Consider the following 19036-nt stretch of genomic DNA (forward strand, 5'->3'; position numbering starts at 1 on the left):
TACATACTAATAAACTGCACACTCTGTGACTTCTGTCTCCAGGCTCGTGTGTTACAATGTAACATCGCTGCTATTAAAATTGCACATCTCACAGTAGAGGATAAGAAACAGTTGGTTATTTTGCTTCTGGAGACAGGAAATATTCATGTGAGGAGGACGTGAAGGGTAAGGAAGAACAGCCACAGATTAGATATTGATTTCATACAGTGCACTTGGTGAGATATGTGATTATGAGATGGAGAATATTGCCAGAGTGGAGATGAAGGGCAAAACTACTGCAGTGCTTATCACATGTCTTACAGCCTAAAGTCTAGTACAGACATTCAGCCGGCCAAATGTCGGCCGGCATCGGCCGGGTCATAGAAACTGGCCGACATTCGGTCTTTGTGTATGGCAGCCAGTCCATTCGGCTGGCTTCTGTCAAAGGCTCATGACCGAAAAAGGTCTGCCAAACTGCTCCGGATCTGTGCTCCCCCTGTCAGAACACAACAGAGCAGCAGGGGAAATCACTGTACTAACAATGGTATGTTAGTACAGTGGCTCTGACCTGAGCTGTCAGTTTTTTTTGTTTCAACCCGCTGGGTTGAACGAAATAAACTAGTGCTGTGTGCTAGACTTAAGAGTGAGAGAGAGCTAGGGAAAGCACAACTGCTGCCAGAGCGATCCAGCTGAGAGAAATCCTGCAGCTTATCTTTTTTTTAACATGATCTTCCTCTCATTGTCACCCTGGGAAAGAGAAACATACTCTTCTGAAGTGATAAAATTTTATTAAAGAGCTGGGTTGTATTCAAATGTGAATTTTCATCTTTAAAAAAATATATAATATAATTTATATATTATTATTGTCCTCATATGAGACATCTGGTAATGTTTTACATAAACAAAAGAAAAAAGTCATTAATTTCTTTTTGCCCAAACATACTATTCCCTCCATTAGATTTATCATACCCATCATTACCAGCACTGCCATCAATGACGGCTTTTTTACTTTTAGTGTTATCCGTCATATTGTTTCCCTTGTGTGCACTACTTTATTCCTTTGCAAAGTATGTAGCTTTTATGATCTCATCAAGTGCTTTAACCAGAATTTGTTTCAATTTCAAAAGAGACCTAGTGATACCACTATCAGGAGTACAGCTACTGGAGACTGAGATTAAAATAAACGTGTCTTCAGAGGAATAGTGCTTGGGAGGGGTAAGAAGGATTGAGTGGTACCAGGGTTCAAGGTAAAATTATCATATTTATGAATCTGTTATGTGTGTAAATACAACCAAATAAATTATGACTATTCTCTTAGCATACAGAACTACAGCACTTTCTTGATACCGATTAAGTAACTTTTCGTTCTGTTCCTAAACGTTTTAATTATAGGTAAATGTGGTTTCTCAAGGTCACCTCCACAGTTCAGTTTTTGTAGACTTTAAAATACAAGTCAAACTCCAGAGAAATCTTTATTTTATAGCATTATGGGGAAGAGTAAGAACATCTGTCAATTTTTTTTTTTTTTTTTTTACAGGTTTTGTCCCTGTTGGTAACATTTTCCCACAATATTTATCCCAGTTACCTACAGAAAGTGAGGAAAAACACAGACAGCAGGTCTTTACTCTTCCCCACCCTGTTAAAGAAAGTGTTTTTATTGATATCTGAGTACTCATTGAAGAAATTTCTGCTCATTTCCTGTACCATTTACCAGTGAGAGGAAATGTTGTCAATGGGACTACAGACACTAATAAAAAAAAAGTGTTCTAATCCTTCAAACTATACAAAACAGGTTTGGCAGAAGTTGTACTGTAAAGTTTGTTGAATCCTTCAGTGATATTTATTTTAAATTAGCAAAACTAGATTATAGAACATTGATTTTTGTTTCCTTATCTGTTTCTGGGGGAATTATGTAATTAAAACATATTTATAATAACATCTGCATTTATTTTTCTAAATAAAATTGCTATAGTTTTAAAAATATGGGAAAAGAACCACTGAAATGGCAGTGAAAATAAGTGGGTAGTGTGAAAAAATATCTGTTCATGTAACTTCAAATTTGAAAATAGCTCTATTTTTCTAATTATGTTGTAAAATAATATAGCTACTAATTTCATACATTAAATCTGTGAGAAATACTTTTCCATGAAAATGTTTTATTAAATACAGCCACTAAGGAAAATATCACAGACATACGGTATATGAAACTACATTTTAAAGTACATTTAATTCTACTACCTGTAACTGTACAAACATATGTTAAATCTAATAAAAAATATATAAAGATAAAACATGAAATGTAACAAGGTATTAAAAGATGTTATATGGTATACCATTCAACTATCCTTGCAGGAAATAGAAATGGAAAGATATATAGTATAAAGACTATTTGAAAATGATTGAACATTTGTCTGTTTGTCAGTAATCACTTTATCTTTATTCAATTAAATAATGTGTATACATTTTCAAAATTTAATAAAACTAATGATGAGCAAACTAGTACACAGAAACTAGAATTTGCATTTAACTAAACCGCTCTGCAATGAGATAATATTTGCTATTGTCTACAATCCACTAATGTAAAAGGGCTCAATTTAACAAATTTTGTCCCCTGAGACAACATTGCTTTAATAAAGAGTACTATACCTCCTTTTTAGGGCATACCCTACTAAGATTCTTCCCCAAAATCCTCTGAGCTCACTATTAATAGCTGAAAGCACATTTATCATTGGGTCCCACACATTGCTGAGCAGAGGTCTAAGATTCTCGACAAACTAGGTGCATATTGACACATCGTCCCAGATGACAAGATATGATGTCCTCCCCAAGAATGCGCTTGCCCCCCCACCCCAAAGCACCTTGTACCAGTGTTAATGGGGACAAGGACCTCTTCCCGACAACTGTGGGCAGTTGTTGTGGGGGTCTGTGGGCAGGGGGCTTATTGGAATCTGGAAATCTGGAAGCCTCCATTAACAGAGGGGGCCCCCAGATCGTAGCCCCCTCCCTATGTGAATGAGTATGGGGTACATTTTATTTTTTGTACAGACAGGGGGCAGTTTTTGACAATTCCTTTATTAAAAAAATAAAAGAACAATGTCCCCCAATGTAGATCCATCGTCAATCACGACCCCCGCCAAACAGCCGGACCCAGAAAAAAAAAAACGCTCCACCCATGATGAAGTCTAACCACCGAATGCCTGCTCCGCTATATGACAGTTCTTGAATAGGTAAGGGGCGGTGCCACCAGGTGATGTCACCAGGTGGTGCTGCCCCTTACCTATATAAGAACTATCAAACAGTGGAGCATACATTTGGCGGTTAGCCTTCATTGTGAGTGGAGCATTTTTTTTTCTTTTTTGGGTCCGGCGTTGTGGTGGATGATGGATCTACATGATATGGTTGAGTAGGGGGGGGCACCTGCTCGTCCCCCCCTTTCCTGACCTGCCGGGCTGCATACTCGGATAAAGGTCTGGTATGGATTTTGGGAGGACCCCATGCAATTTTTTAAAAACATTTTTGACGTGGGGTTCCCCTTAAAGACCATACCAGACCCAAAGGGCCTGATGTGGATTGGGGGGACCCCACGTGTTTTTTTTCACTTGTTGACAGCTGGTGACTCAACTGTTGTTAAGGACACAGCAGCCAGCTTTCCAGCCTTCTCCTTAACAACCAGATATGCACTATGCAGCGTGCAGTGAATTGTGGTGCACTCGGTGGTTGAACATCCCGAGATACAAAATGTTCAGTTATTAATCATTTTCTTTTTTTTAGTCAGCCTGACAAAAAACAATAAGTATTATAGAAATATATACCCTTTGTCTCTTGCATTGTGTGTGTCCAGTGTACTTAAAGTGGTTGTAAACCTCTGAGCAGGTAATTAACAGCCTCAGTTGTGCACTTTTCCCTATGAGTGTAGAGGGGTGCATCCTTTCCCTCCACCCAGGTCTCAGATTACACTCAGTTCCCTGCTCTGTGTTGTGTAGTATATGACATCAGATCCCCGCCCCTTGCCTTCTGGGACTCAGAAATGCTGCTAAAATTATGTACCTTGACTTGTTGTAATAGAAAGAGTAAACAGGTACAACTTATATAGGAGGATTTTTTTTCATCTCTGTGTGTCACTTGAGACTGGTCACATCAGTATGCATATGTAAGGGTTTACAACCACTTTGTTTTTTTCCCACTACTGGGGCTTTTTGTTTAGCTATATGAGAGTGTGGGGTTGAAGTACTTAAAGAGGAACTGCAGTCTGCTCACAAAATTTGTAATAAAAAAAATCTTTGCCATTCTGAAGTTTCCCTCCAACCACTTTGCATATTATTTTATATATAATGTGATTCTGTACTTGCCAAATATGCTGCAGACATCTCCCTCCACCAAGTCTGGCTGCATCCATTTTAATTGTGGGTAGCTGAAGCTGCTGCCTGTTCACTTCCTGGATTTTACACAGACACACAGAGGCACACCTCCAGCTCTGCAGCTCTCATTGGCCCTCTTATGACTCACCCCCCTCCCTTCCTGGCAAACTCTCACGAGGGCCTAGGCTTTTTACCAGACAAGAATCAGGAAGTGGGCTGTATAAGGTATTTACTGGCAGAAAAAAATATTTTTCTATCCATAGTTAAAAAAACAAGGGCAGAAGATTTAATAGATGGAAAGTTAAAAAAAATGACTGAAGTTCCGCTTTAAGTCAAAAAGACTATTCACTTTGCAAGGAGAGTTGCATTTGACAAGGGAATTTTCCCCACATCTTTGTGATTGAAGTGAATCTCTGACTTCCATCATCCAATCACATGCAAGCAAAAATGCTGTTTTTTAAAAATTGTCTTTGCACATATTCTTTGCAATGTACAATTTCACCACATTCATTAATCTCTATGGAAAACTCCGTAACAAAGTATAGCTTTCACTGCAAGGTAAACAGCCTACTTTCCTTTAGTAAATCAGCCCCTGTGGAATTAGTCTACTAAAAGACAAATAAGATAGCACCTTTACAAGAGAATTATCACTTTGCAAGGGAATTTTCCTATAGCTTAGTGATTGTTGTGAAAATTCACCACATCCCCCCTGTTAAGAAAAACTTTGCAAAGTAAACAGCCCATTTGATTTAGAAAATGAAGTGCACTTTGTCATAGTTCTGAGCTCTTGCATTGACTTACCCAATCACCTTCTAGGACTTACAAAAAATATTAAATATAACTAAGTCTGATAACTATGATAACTAGCTTGTAAGACTATGGGGTTGATTCACTAATTTTTATTTATTTATTTTATTTCAGGTACTTATATAGCGCCGTCAATTTACGCAGTGCTTTTACATATATATTGTACATTCACATCAGTCCCTACCCTCAAGGAGCTTACAATCTACGGTCCCTAACTCACATTCATACATACTAGGGACAATTTTAGACAGGATCCAATTAACCTACCAGCATGTCTTTGGAGTGTGGGAGGAAACCGGAGTACCCGGAGGAAACCCACGCAGGCACAGGGAGAACATGCAAACTCCAGGCAGGAGTGCTATCCACTGAAAGTGCTATCCACTGCACCACTGTGCCGCCCACTAATAGCAAGTAGACTGTGCACTTTGCAAAGTACAGTTGCAATCTGCAAGTGCAGTTGCTCCATAGTTTAGTAAATGAAGTATAGTTTCACTTTTCAAACCATAACCAATCACTTGCAAGGAAAATTAAAAAAAACAGCATTTTTGCTTGCAAATGATTGGATGTTTGAAGTCAGCAGTGCTTCTGCTCATTTAGTAAGCTCTGAAGCAACTGCACCTGGAGCGTGCAACTGCACTTTACAAAGTGCAGTGTCTACTTGCCCTTAGTAAATCAACCCCCTTGCATTATTTTTTCCTTAAAAATCATGACCCTATGGGGGTTTTTTACTAAAGGCAAATCCACTTTGCACTACAAGTGCACTTGAAAGTGCACTAAAAGTGCACTTGGAAGTGCAGTCGCTGTAGATGTGAAGGGGACATGCAAGTAAAATAAAAAACAGCATGTTAGCTTGCACGTGATTGGATGATAAAATCATCAGTGCTTCCCCTCATTTCAGATCTTCCCCTTAGATCTACAGCGACTGCAATTCCAAAGGGAACTTTCAAGTGCACTCGCAGTGCACTTGAAGTGCAAAGTGGATTTGCCTTTAATAAATAACCCCCTATGAGTACACCTTCATGGTGAGACTAAAAAGTTATAAGGTGGCCTCAACCATGTATGAAATCACATTAATAAAGTTATGTTGATTGCACCATGTTAACAATTACTATATGCTAAAAAGCAAGTGGATACTTTTTAAATTATGTTTAAATGAGGTGTGAAAAGGGCCTTTGTTTTGTGCACTGCCATTGAATCGCCACCTTATAGAAAAAAGGAGAAACTGAGCAACTGGGGTTGACTCACTAAAGGAACCCACACTTAATCCAATGACATGCAATGTAAATGTCAGTTTTTACAAATTTTCTACACATGACTGGGTATTCAAGGTGAACACATGTAGAAAATGCATTCTTTAGTAAAGTAGCCCCATGTAGTAGACACACCACCATCATGATGAAAAAACATTTTGCCATCATACTATGATTTGGTAGTCTTTCAGTATTCATTATTTAATTTGTAAAGCTTAGTGGATCTATAGGCACAAAGAAATATAGTTCCAAGATAGAGACCATTACTATATAGGCATGAAGGCTGGTAATTCACTTTTTAAACAGACACTTCCTAAATGGAAATGTTCTTTAGTTTCCCCTTATCAAAGAACCAGAATAAAGCAATTCAGTCTTGGACTGAGTTAATCTCCGGTGAACTTGGCTTTGTATGCTCATTTGCTTTTGAGTAAGAGGATTTTCCACTTTCTTAATAGATGATGGGCAAATAGAATTGGAAAAGTCTATTTACTTCTGATTAGTTTAAGATTTAATATTTATATTTGAATGTTAAATTCATTGTTTAATTTTAGCAGTTTACTTATATTATTTTTTATTGTTATCTAGTCTCAGACACATCAGTTGTTTCTGAGTCTTGCAGTTAGTTTTGAAGTTTCTCAACTAATACACTTGCTTTTTAAGCTAATTTGTAGTTTAACAATCATCTTCCTGTAATTCTGTGGGCCTTTGTTGTATAAAAACGATTCAACTTAGTGCAAAAATGTTTTTGGGGGTTTAAAAACGTAACAACTGATGGGAAAAAATTCAGAATATGCAAATTATATTAAAAGGCATTCCTTTCTTATTGGAGTTTTGTTGAAATGTAATTGAAACAATTCCAACTTGCATCAAAATGTCCTCTATAAAACTGTTTCTTTCTACTTTAGAACCTCAAAGGATATTTTTACATTGAAGGTTTCTAATGGTGTTAATGGTCATCAAATCTGATGCCCAGAAAACATTGTGGGAATTGAAGTCCGTGAAATCTAATTTTAATAGCTTTTATTTACTATTAAAGCTGCACCTTATCCTGAAAAGATTTAGACTCTAGATTTTAAACTGGCACTGGGTAATTTACAGGCTCTTTTCTCTGTGTAAGAATGATTATTCATGCAGACAATGTTGTTCTCATGGTTATGCCGATGAATAATAAAATAAATTATGAACCTGCAAAAAAAGGTCTTTTTGCTCAAATAAAACTTCAGGACGAGATAAACACAATATAGCAGTTACTTACTCTGAAGCTATTAAAAAATGCTGATGCATAGAGGGATTAAATAGTACCAATGTAAAAGTGAATTAATTTAAACTGGTAAGAGATTTACTTGATAACAGAAATACAGTTTTATTGAAAAAAAGTTTATTGATTAATATTATAGAAGAGTAAGTGCAATGTCAAGAAACAACAATGGACAATGGAAGGGTGACATGCATTAGACTTGTAAGCAACATTATGCAGCCTATTACTGCAAATGCACATTCATGCCTATTGTTGCCATGTTTACAAATGTGCTGACAACTCTAATGAATAAACATGGCAAGAAAACTTCCCAACTGTCCCATGTAGCTTTACTGTAACAGGGAAGGTGCTCTGAGCAGAATTATGTATATATATATATATATATATATATATATATATATATATATATATATATATATATATATATATATATATATATATAAATAAAAAATATATTTTATATATATATATATATATATATATATATATATATATATATGTGTGTGATTCTGCAAGGGGCACGGAGGAGCACTGGCCATGCTGTGATTAGAGACAAATAGATTTTAGAGTATAGCAATGAATCAACAATAGAGGGGTACCCTCACATCCAATAACAAAAATGGGGCATTGATAAAAGATAACAAAATTATAGGTATCAGACCATCATTGAGGGTGGTAAATTCAAATGCAGATCCACCTAAAGAAAACCAGGGAGTACATTTAATAGCGCCCAATTAAGCCAATTAAGACTTCAACTAGGCGAACGTGCAGATGAAAAGAGCTCTATTAGCGGCAAACATTTGTTTGTAAATGCCGAATCGCGGATTTGCAAGTGCAAGTTTGTTATATAGAACTGCACTGCAGCCATGATCAGATGTTTGTGAATAAAACATTTTTTATGTGTGATGTGCTCTACCTCGTGTGCATCTATTTATGTATATTCCAATTAGTATTCCTAGTCTGTTTTCTTCTTTTGCTAATGAATGCAGTTATGAATGAGTATTATACAGTAGGGATGGGCAAATGGTTCGGCCTGAGCATAGGTTTGGGCCGAACTTTCGTTGTTCGGATATTCGGCGAGTTTGTTCGCCCCCCCAGAACCGACCACAATGCATTGTGGCATTGAACAGTGCATTGCAAGCCCTGATTGGCTGAAGCAGTGAAAGCTTCAGCCAATCAGGGCACAGAGAATTGTCAGAGTCATGATTGGACACTGTAATCATGACTTTATCCAATCATGGCTCATTCCTGCCCCACAGTATAAAAGTATTCTTTCAATGGCAGCCATTTTCAGTGTGATTTTGGTGTGGGGAGAGATAAAACAGGGCTCTGTTCAGTGCTATTAGTTAGTGTGCTATACTGTGCTATTTTGCTTCAATTGTCAGTGTAGAATATTAGTTTAGTGTCAGTCTCGGGATAGTGTGAGTGTAGTGAGGAGGACCATCATTCAGCTTTTCATAGTGTGCAGCTAGAGTAGGGACAGCTCAGATAGTTTCAGTGTAGTGTAGTGAGACCTTGTCAGTAATCTTGATGTTAGTATATAGCTAGAGTAGGGACAGTTCAGATAGCTTCAGTGTAGTGACGGTTGAACACTGTCTATTTGATTGCGTTACTGGCAGTTTAACGCCATATCGTATTGTGTGCGTTACTGCCAGTTTAACGCCATATAGTTTTGCATGTGTTACTGTCAGTTTAATGCCATATAGTTCTGTGTGCGTTACTACAAGTTTAACGCCATATAGTTTTGTGTGTTATTGCCAGTTTAACGCCATATTGTTTTGCGTGCGTTACTGCCAGTTTAACGCCATATAGTTTTGTGTGTTATTGCCAGTTTAACGCCATATTGTTTTGCGTGCGTTACTGCCAGTTTAACGCCATATAGTTTTGCGTGCGTTACTACCTGTTTAATGCCATATAGTTTTGCGTGCGTTACTGACAGTTTAACGCCATATCATTTTGCGTGCGTTACTGCCAGTTTAACGCCATATAGTTCTGTACATTTGGCGCATTATATTGCAGTATATTATATTGTATCCGTGGAGTGTGTCTGTGTAGTGTTAGTACTCAAATTAAAGGGCACCAAACAACTCTTTAAATTGTATATAGGAAAATGAAGGTGTGGGACTTTAAATGTGCAGTATATAACACACAGATTATATCAAAAATATCATTTTATTTAGAAAAATTATTGATAAAAGACATATTAATTTAAAAAATTCATCCAATATTACAGTACAGTTTTTATAGGTGTGACTGAAAGAATTGTTTCTCAACATGTTTCACCACATCCCGTGGCTTCCTCAGGAGAATAGTACTTATCAGGCACTGTCTAAAAATGGCAATACACAAAAATTACAACATAAACAATATAAGATAAACAATAAATCAAAAAAGTATAACTGTGAAATAATACCGCACATCTAAACTGCTAATACAATGCCACAGCCAAGGAGATATATTTACCTGTGTATAGATGATTCAAAAATTGTATAAAAGAAATAACACTGATATTTAAGCCAAATGAATCAGAAGGCAGGCCCCACCGATGGATCATCTGATGACCATAGAGGGTAAATAAGAAAAAAAAATTGCGTTTCTAACTGGTGGATAGGAGGCCTAAAATAGAAATGGAAGGATAAACAAAACAATTTTTTGGTAAAAAATCCGAAGCGATATAAATCAGACATGATGAAAGGTATGTGAAAGAGAATTTTACCTGTATTAGGTTGGCAAAACACCAAACCGCCAGTCAAAAATGAATCCACATTGGCCAATATCACCCCCAAAGGAGCTCCAAAGGGGAAACATAAACCTAGGGGGAGGGATAGGAGTCGGTTAAACATCTGGACCAATGGGGGCCACTAAGTAAATCTCCCAGAGTTGGTTACAATAAAAATAAATACCTGGAAAGTTGTATGTTTCAATAATTGTGTCCTCCACCTCTCAAGCTGGCCTTTACTTTTGGCATCCACCAGAGTGCTTAAATACCCTCCCCCTCTCCAAAAAGGTGCCAAGAAAAACGGCGCCAAAAAAATAGGGGAGGGGCGGACGCTACAGGGGCATCTACCAACAAGTAGTCGCACCGGAAATGACATAAGAAACTACACTAGGAAAAAACGGAAGTCAATACCAACGGCGCCAAATGGTGCGCCGGAAGTGACACCAAGTGGCGCACCAGAAGTGACGCAAAGCATCACCTCTAAGAGCTGTAAGCAGCGAAGTAAATATGCATAGAAGCCAGTTTGGCAAAATAGAGATCAAAAAAAGAAAAAACTTAAACAGGACTGAGTGGAAAAGCAACTACAAGCCAATTATGTGGACAAAGCCAAAATAATGGCTGAGAAAGAAGACGCTGTGGCGCCATCCAGTGGAATCAATTGATACCACTAAGAATGGTGCCCTGGGTGTCCGTATGGTCAACTAATCCTACAGGGGCCTCCTTCGTAGAAAGAAAAATCGAAAATAATTTAATTTTCATTAAGAACTCCAAAAAAAAAAAAATTAATTATATAGATATATATGATTTCAACCTAATCCTGAATTGTGTTACTCAGAAATTAATTTGGAGTCTTTTATAACTCCAATGGCTACTGGTAAGGCAGAAGCAGTTTAGGTGAGGGTGTACATATAAGCCCAAAAAGGGCCAAAACAAATGTGGAATCAAAAGTAGAAACAAAAGCATAACTACTAAAGGAGCATCTGCAAATGATGGCCAAAAACAAACCACTAGAGAAAAGGCTTGAAGCTGATGGACTCATTGAGTGCTGGATAGGAAGTAGCTGCCAAGGAGTGGATCCATCTCGTCTCCCTCTGCAAAAGAATCTTATCTACATCCCCCCCTCTATCATGAGTGGGCACAGATTCTAAAGGGAAGAATTTAATTTTCGTTAGATCGAATGAGTGGTACAACCCCATATGTCGACTAATGGGTGTTTCCATTTTTTTCTTTTGAACAAGGGACACATGGTCCCTTATCCTATGATAAAAGGGTCTCTTAGTTTTACATATATAAAAGGCCCTGCAAGCACACTTCATATAATAGACAACCCCAATGGATTAGCAGTTGACAAAGAAATTAGGTTGGTAAACGGCCCCATTGGGAAGAGTTAATTCCGCCAAATCTAAAATGTAGCTGCAGAAATCACATCTCCCACAGGGAGCAGTACCTTTCCAAATATTTCTCCCAGATTTTTGTATTAGGTGACTATGGACCAATTGGTCTTTAATAGACCTAGACCTTCTATAGGTGATGGAAGGGAATGGTTTAACATATCTAGAAATAACAGATAATAAAGAGTGGGTATGACGGCGCTACCTTTAATTTTTAAATTTTTTTAAATTTTTTTAAACAGGGACAGCCTAAAGTTAAGCGACTCAATGAACGTGGTTTATGGAATATAGTACATATAAAGATAAGTTTTCCCCTTATATTAAGGATGTCACTTCAACAGATGAATATGTGCGGCTGGATTTATGCTGCAGGTATATAACAAACACTCAGGTGTCGCACAAAAACTGATGTGGTCTTACAGCATCTAGTAATGAGGCCAGAGGCTGTGTTACCTGTAGTGCATTTAATAAACCATATATCATATGCTAAATTCCTGTGTTGGATCCATAGCTATATCAAGCATTAGGAAACACCCGGAAACAGTGTATTGCAAATAAAAATACCATACAACACATGCAAGTTAAATCCCCTTAATCAAAGACCATAAATAGGGCCTGCGGCTTGCATATATATACACAACTGCAACTAGTAGCGTAGCTGGAAATAACAACATAAAAATCACGGCAGTTATATCTCGGGCATATTATAACAGTCCCATATGTTGGCAATATCTTAAATAAATCCCCAATGGTGACTATGGTGCTGCAACAATTTGCCTGGTGACTCTCGTGCTTCCCCTCTTGGTAGCCTACTCACCAGCTCCCAGAACCCCACCGGGGGTATTACGCCTTTAATGTAATATGCTGGGTTGTTTTCCTTGTTGCTTCCTCTGGTGGATACTTATGATGTCCTCAGCTCCCCACGTCTCACATAAGGGTAATGCGATTATGCTGGAAGACGAGTCGCTTGCCGCTATATTATATGTTGGATATTTCCTGGGCTTCTTACTTTGTAAATATGTCGCTTCCCCTCATAAGTAAAAAGAAAGAGCTTCCATGGTGTAATAAAGTTTAAAAACTTTATTTAAAGCTTAACATGCCCGTACAGCGACTTAGCACGTGGACAAAAAATAGGTTCAGATAAGCAAACAGAAAAAATAATTTTAAATACCAAAAAGTAAATAAAAAATAAAAAATAATAAAAAATAAATAAAAATAAAGATTAAAAAGTCCAGACACCAAATGTACACTCAGTCCAGATGGACAGCATAAGTTGCCAGACGTTAAAACAGAGTGAAAAAACAGAGTGAAAAAAGTCCCTCCTAAAAGGCATAAACAGTGAGGTGGGGGGTAAATTGCTCCCCAGCTGCTGGTAGCTTCCTCCTCTCTCATATGCCTAGGAGCTGACTAGCAGAGCGTGATACCGTTGTGCGCGCTTCGTCACATGACTTCCTCAGCAACGGTTGAACAATATCTAGAAATAACTTTATTGGTGGATAGTAGAGGCCAATATTTCTGCGAAATTAACTCTTCCCAATGGGGCCGTTTACCAGCCTAATTTCTTTGTCAACTGCCAATCCATTGGGGTTGTCTATTATATGAAGTGTGCTTGCAAGGCCTTTTATATAGGTAAAACTAAGAGACCCTTTTATCATAGGATAAGGGACCATGTGTTCCTTGTTCAAAAGAAAAAAATGGAAACATCCATTTGTCGACATATGGGGTTGTACCACTCATTCGATCTAACGAAGATGAAATTCTTCGCTTTAGAATTCATGCCCACTCATGATAGAGGGGGGATGTGGATAAGATTATTTTGCAGAGGGAGATGAGATGATCCACTCCTTGGCAGCTACTTCCTATCCAGGACTCTATGAGTCTGGCCTTCCCCTATTTTTTGGCGTTGTTTTTCTTGGCGCCGTTTTGGAGAGGGGGAGGGTATTGAAGCACTCTGGTGGAGCTTGAGAGGTGGAGGATGCCATTATTGAAACATACAACCTTTCCAAGTATTTATTTTTATTGTAACCAACAATTATTTGGCTTAAATATCAGTGTTATTTCTTTTATACAATTTTTGACAGGTAAATATATCTCCTTGGCTGTGGCATTGCATTAGCAGTTTAGATGTGTGGTATTATTTCACAGTTGTACTTTTTTGATTTATTGTTTACCTTATATTGTTTATGTTGTAATTCTTGTGTATTGTCATTCTTAGACAGTGCCTGATAAGTACTATTCTCCTGAGGAAGCCAAGGGATGTGGTGAAACATCACTGAAACTGATTGAAACTGTACTGTAATATTGGATGTTTTTTTTTTTAATTAATATGTCTTTTATCAATAATTTTTCTAAATAAAATGATATTTTTGATATAATCTGTGTGTTATATACTGCAGCTTTAAAGTCCCATTCCTTCATTTTCCTATATAGTTTGTTACTAAAGGGATGTGGTGCCAATATAATTGCTAGGTGTGAGGCAACTTTTTGAATTTCACCTCTTTACATTGATTAAAGTGCATCTATGTACAGATTTCAACTTCTCCTTTACATTTGCTTATAAGCACCGCCCCCTCCCTTCCAATAATGTCTGGGAGAACAACAAGGAGAGGCAGACGTTCCCTTGGCACTGTAAGGGGGCCAGCAACAAATGTGTCCACAGGCAAAGGTGGACGTGATGGTCAGTTCTCAGGCAGGGCATCATTTTCTCTGTTTAGTGAGTTTGCCCATGCTATCCAGCCACAGCATGCAGAGGAGGTGGTGGACTAGCTTACTAAACCTTCCTCATCCTCCTCATCCTCTGTCACACAAGCAGAGAGAAGTGTGCAGTCCCCTGCAGTTGCCAGAGTGGATAAACCTGCCTCCTTGTCCACATCTATTCCTGCCATAGCCCTAACATCAGCCATTGAGGAATCAGATGTGTTATTTGACCACAGTGTCAGCCACTTGCTCCTTGATGATGCCCAGCCATTACTGGATTCAGATGCTGGTTCTGAGCTTGAGGATGTCAGGAACATGAGCCTAGAGAGAGGGAGGAACACTGGTGGACATAGTGGCATTCATGTTCCCCAAGCCGCAGCGTATTGCCAAGTTGTCTCCAGTGGTGATAATGAAGATGGAGGAGATGATGATGATGATGAGATCACTGATGCAACTTGGGTGCCAGATAGAGCAGAGGAGGAAACTGAAGGTGAGGCGGCACAACCCAAGGGAGGTCAGCATCAAGAAAGAGTAGAGAGCAGCCACCCTATTCCATTACATTCTGCAGCTGTTAGCTGTTATCTCCCGACCCACTCCGCACAGCTTAGCTGTCTGGGCCTTTTTCAGCACATCTGCAGCAGATCGCACTGTTGCTATCTGCAAACTGTGTCACAGGCACATCAAATGGGGTAAAAACACCAACCATTTGGGTACCACATGCCTAACAAGGCATTTAATGTCTAGCTACTCAGCCTGTTGGCAAGAGCACCTAAAAGCTACACAAAAGGGGCACAAATCTGTCCCTCCTCCTCCTTCTCCTTACCCACTTCAGTCTGCCCCTGCGATACCAAGTCATTACCTTTCAGCAGCCTCCACTGACAGGGATGATGGTATAGCACAGGGTGTCACAAGTCCTAGAAGCTCATTTGCCAGTAGCACACCACCAGCTGTAGACTGTAGCCAGCAAATTTCTCTGCCCCATCTTCTGCAGCGAAAAAAAAATACAGTCCCTGCCACCCACATGCCCAGAGCCTGAATGCAAGCTTGTCAAAGCTGTTTGCTCTCCAACTTCTGCCTTTCAGCCTGGTGGATTCTGCCCTCTTCAGTGAATTTGCACAATGTTCTGTACCACAATGGCAGGTTCCCAGTCGATACTACTTTTCACGTAAGGCCATTCCATCTCTCTACCATCACGTGGAAGGGAATCTTCAGGAATCTTTGGGCAAGGCAGCCAGCCGTAAAATCCACCTTACTGCTCACACGTGGTCCAGCAAGCATGGGTCAGGGACGATATATTTTATTCACAGCACAGTTGCTGCTTGCAACTCGAAAGGATGCAGGACAGGGCTCAGTGCTGCAGCTTGTTGTGCCCCCACATCTCCATACAGCTGGTGGTGATGATGCCAGACCTGTGAGCTCTACCCCCTCCTCCTCCTTTGCCACCTCCATGTACTCCTCCGCAGAATTGTCCTATGAACATCAGGTACCACCTAAGCGTTCAAAGGGCTTTTCCCAGAGTCAGGCTAAAAGGTGCCATGCAGTGCTTCAGCTGGTGTGTTTAGGGGACAGGAACTACACCGGAGCAGAGATTCTTGCAGCTCTGCAAGGACAGGCCCAGAGGTGGTTGACACATGTGCCATGCCTGGCACATTTCCCCAATTTGGTGGTGCAGCATTTTCTAAGTACATACCCAGGGTTTCAAGATGTACTAAAGCAGGCCAGAAGAGTCTGTAGCCATTTCAGGCGGTCATACACAGCCAGTGCTCGGTTGGCTGAAATTCAGCAGGTAATCCACCTGCCCATAAACTGCATGATTTGTGATATGCCCACCAGGTGCAACTCAACTTTGGGAATGCTGCAGCAGCTATACATGCAGCAAAGGGCCGTCAATGAGTACTTGTGTTAGTCAGGCCACCTCGTTTTTTTTTTCCCACGCCAATGGCTGATCATTAAGGATGCATGCACTGTATTGTCACCATTTCAGGAGGCCACAAGGATGGTGAGCAGTGACAGTGCATGTATCAGTGACACAATCCCTGTTGTGTTCCTGCTGGAGCAGACTCTGCGTGGCATTATGGACAGGGCACTGGAGGCAGAGCAGCAGGAGGAAGAGGAGGACTTCCTTTCCTCTCAAGGCCCACTTTATGCAGACACCATCATTCCTATGTCACAGAACACACAGGAGAGAGGGGAGGAGGATGAGTAGGAGGATTCTGGCACTTTCATAGGCTTTGAAGAAGAGGAAGACATGCGTCAATCTGTAAGCGATGGCTTTCCAATCCCAGGACCCAGGATTGGGAGTAGTACGTGGCTGGGAGGAGCAAGTTCCAGATTCTGTTGTCCTGAGTGACCCAGAGGAGTCTGCTTCTCAAGCCTCTGCAATTTGAGGCGCATGGGAAACCTCATGCTTCAAAGCCTGCGAAAGGACCCAAGAATATGTGGCATACAGGAGAAGGATGATTACTGGTTGGCAACCCTTCTTGACCACCGTTATAAGGGGAAGGTCTCTGAACTTTTGGTATAGGTTTCATGGGCACAATAAACACCCAAAGACCAATTTTTCTGCACCTGTCTGACAGGTGCATATTATTGCAATTTTTTACATCAAGGCAAATTCTTGCTTTCATCAAGAGTACCCCAATAGGGTTACGGTGGGAAGGCATCACCGACAGCCAAAGACCAATTTTTCTGCACCCATCTGACAGGTGCATATCATTGCAATTTTTTACAGCAAGGCAAATTCTTGCTTACATCAAGAGTACCTCTATAGGCTTATGGTGGGAAGGCACCACCAACACCCAAAGACCAATTTTTCTGCACCTGTTTGACAGGTGCATATCATTGCAATTTTTACAGCAAGGCAAATTCTTGCTTATATCAAGAGTACCTCTATAGGGTTACGGTGGGAAGGCACCACTGACACCCAAAGACCAATTTTAACCACTTCAATACCCGCCTATAGTAAAATCTTCTTTGTGTGGTGATATCTGAATGATGCCTGCAGCTAGATGCATCATTCAGATATCATTCTTTTCAGCCGCCAATTCTGTGCACGATAAGAATGATCATAGCGGCAGTGCCACCGCTTGATCATTCTTATAGGCGATGGGAGGGGACGTCCCCCCCTCCCGCCGCCATCCGGTGCTTCTCCGGGCTCTCCCGTGCCATCGGGGGCCCGGAGAGTGAATCAGTCGGTGCCGGATGTTGACGATAGAGATGACTGGTGAACAGATTTTAGTGATGTCTTTGACAAAGGTCAAGCCGGTAATTTGCCTTCACACCAATTGTATGATTGCGTAATTGACCTTCAACCTAGTGGCCTACCACCTTGTGGCCGGGTTTGCCCTTTGTCGGTCTTGGAGGATAAGCCCATGAAGGAATATGTTGCAGATGCACTTTCTTGAGGTTTCATCTGCAAATCCTCGTCTCCTGCTGGTGCTGGTTTCTTCTTTGTGAAGAAGAAGAGTGGTGAACTGAGACCTTGTATTGATTATAGGGGTCTCAATCATTCTGGGAGCTATAGTGAATTTGATTTTGGAAGTATTTTTTCCGCGAGCGCTATAGTGAATTCCATTTTCGTGCTAATTATCGTGATTTGGCTATTTTGAGAGTATTTATTTGTGCATTCACATACTTTTGCTATAGTAAATCAACCCCATTCTGTCTTATAGCACGGGTCAGATGTAATTAGGACAAAGAGTAAGGGTGACAAGGGGCAACCCTGCCGAGTTCCGTTTGAGATGTGAAATGGTTGTGAAGAGGAATCATTAACTAGAATGGACGCTGAGGGATGAGAGTATAATGACATAACCTTAGAGACAAAGGTGATGCCAAGACTTATCTGTTCCAGGGAAAGATGTAGGGACTGCCAATTCACCCAGCATGCCTTCTCAGTGTCGAATGAAAGGAGACAGGCCTTCAGTTTATGTCTCTGGATGTAGGAAATTAGGTGAATGGTTTTTGTGGTGTTGTCCAGGGACAAAGAAAAAATATAACCCCCTTTAATTGGGACTTTAATAGACCACCACCTCTTGAGATAAAAAAGATATATTTTATTTAAGTACTTTAAAAATGGACGTGAAGACGTCTATAACATACACAAACAAGGACAATGCATTCCATACAGAATAGATACTAGATCAGGACAAACATAATGCAAATGTGATATAGAATGTGCTCTCCTGGGGTTGGTGTACCCCGATACCTGACGCATTTCCGGTATATTGATACCTTCATCAGGGGTTTGAGAGTTGCAAGTATTTTACAAGTGTGTGGATTCGGTGGAATGACTTCAGGCAGCACCTACAACCCCCAGGGTTCAATAGCGTGTTTATTCATGAATGTCAGACCCAAGACCTATAAGGGTGGTGTACATACTGGGTTACCAGTGTCCGGGTTTGTTAAATGAGCCAGAGGGTGATAGGTGTACATTTAGACCTATCTTCAGCCGGCTGCATGCCGGGTGGATAAATATCCAATCAGGTCCCACTATATATCTGGCTCCTGGGATAAATCCTTGGTGTGTCTGGATCCTGTGGGGGGTGCCTTCAGCTTCAGTCACCATGTCAGGAGGTGAC

This window comes from Aquarana catesbeiana, linkage group LG03, assembly GCF_042186555.1.
Source record: "Aquarana catesbeiana isolate 2022-GZ linkage group LG03, ASM4218655v1, whole genome shotgun sequence".
Lineage (NCBI taxonomy): Eukaryota > Metazoa > Chordata > Amphibia > Anura > Ranidae > Aquarana > Aquarana catesbeiana.